Source organism: Octopus sinensis, linkage group LG14, assembly GCF_006345805.1.
Source record: "Octopus sinensis linkage group LG14, ASM634580v1, whole genome shotgun sequence".
Classification (NCBI taxonomy): domain Eukaryota; kingdom Metazoa; phylum Mollusca; class Cephalopoda; order Octopoda; family Octopodidae; genus Octopus; species Octopus sinensis.
The window spans coordinates 66,467,237-66,467,942 of record NC_043010.1 but is presented as its reverse complement, the minus strand read 5'-3'; positions in this window follow the sequence as shown (position 1 = coordinate 66,467,942).

Genomic DNA, 706 nt, shown 5'->3' with positions numbered 1-706 from the left:
GCAGCCATACAAGCTACCAAATAAAATCATTAATGTGAGAAGAATTTTCCGACGTTACTTTGTTGGTTTTTTTCATGGACCTGTCGCGTTTTATTCAAATTTTTAACCCCCCACAAAAGGAAAAAAAACACGAAATATATAAAAAAACAACAACTCTTCATTCAGCTAACATCCCATTCACCCCATGTTTTTCATTGTACAAAATGATGACAACAAGATATTTTGTTAAAATTTCTTCTGAGACTACTTTCGTGATGTGCAAACGAATGTTCGTCAAACGAAACTTGGCAGCCTCTTTAAAAAAGGATACATTGACAAATGTTGCCCTAAATACACTGAATTTGAATAAATGGTGATGCTCATACCAGAAGTGTCTCTAATCATATGCGTGCCAGATCAGGGCTAGCTTGAGGCTAAATAAGAGTAACAACAATAAGAAAAGTCTCAATGTAGAAATACCAGCCAAATCTTTTCTTATCATACCTACCGTGTAAGAAAAAAAAAAAAAAAGGATACATAAGAAAATAGATACCACTATATAAAAAAATAAATAAAAGGTGGATGGTCGAGATTGAAATGCCTTTGATCATAGAGGTGCAGTCGATCATGGCTAATTTAGCGCTTACTTAACAAAACAGCAGAAACAGTGGAGGCGCAATACAGTCTAGGCGGCGAGCTGGCAGAAAGTTAGCACGCCGGGCGAAAT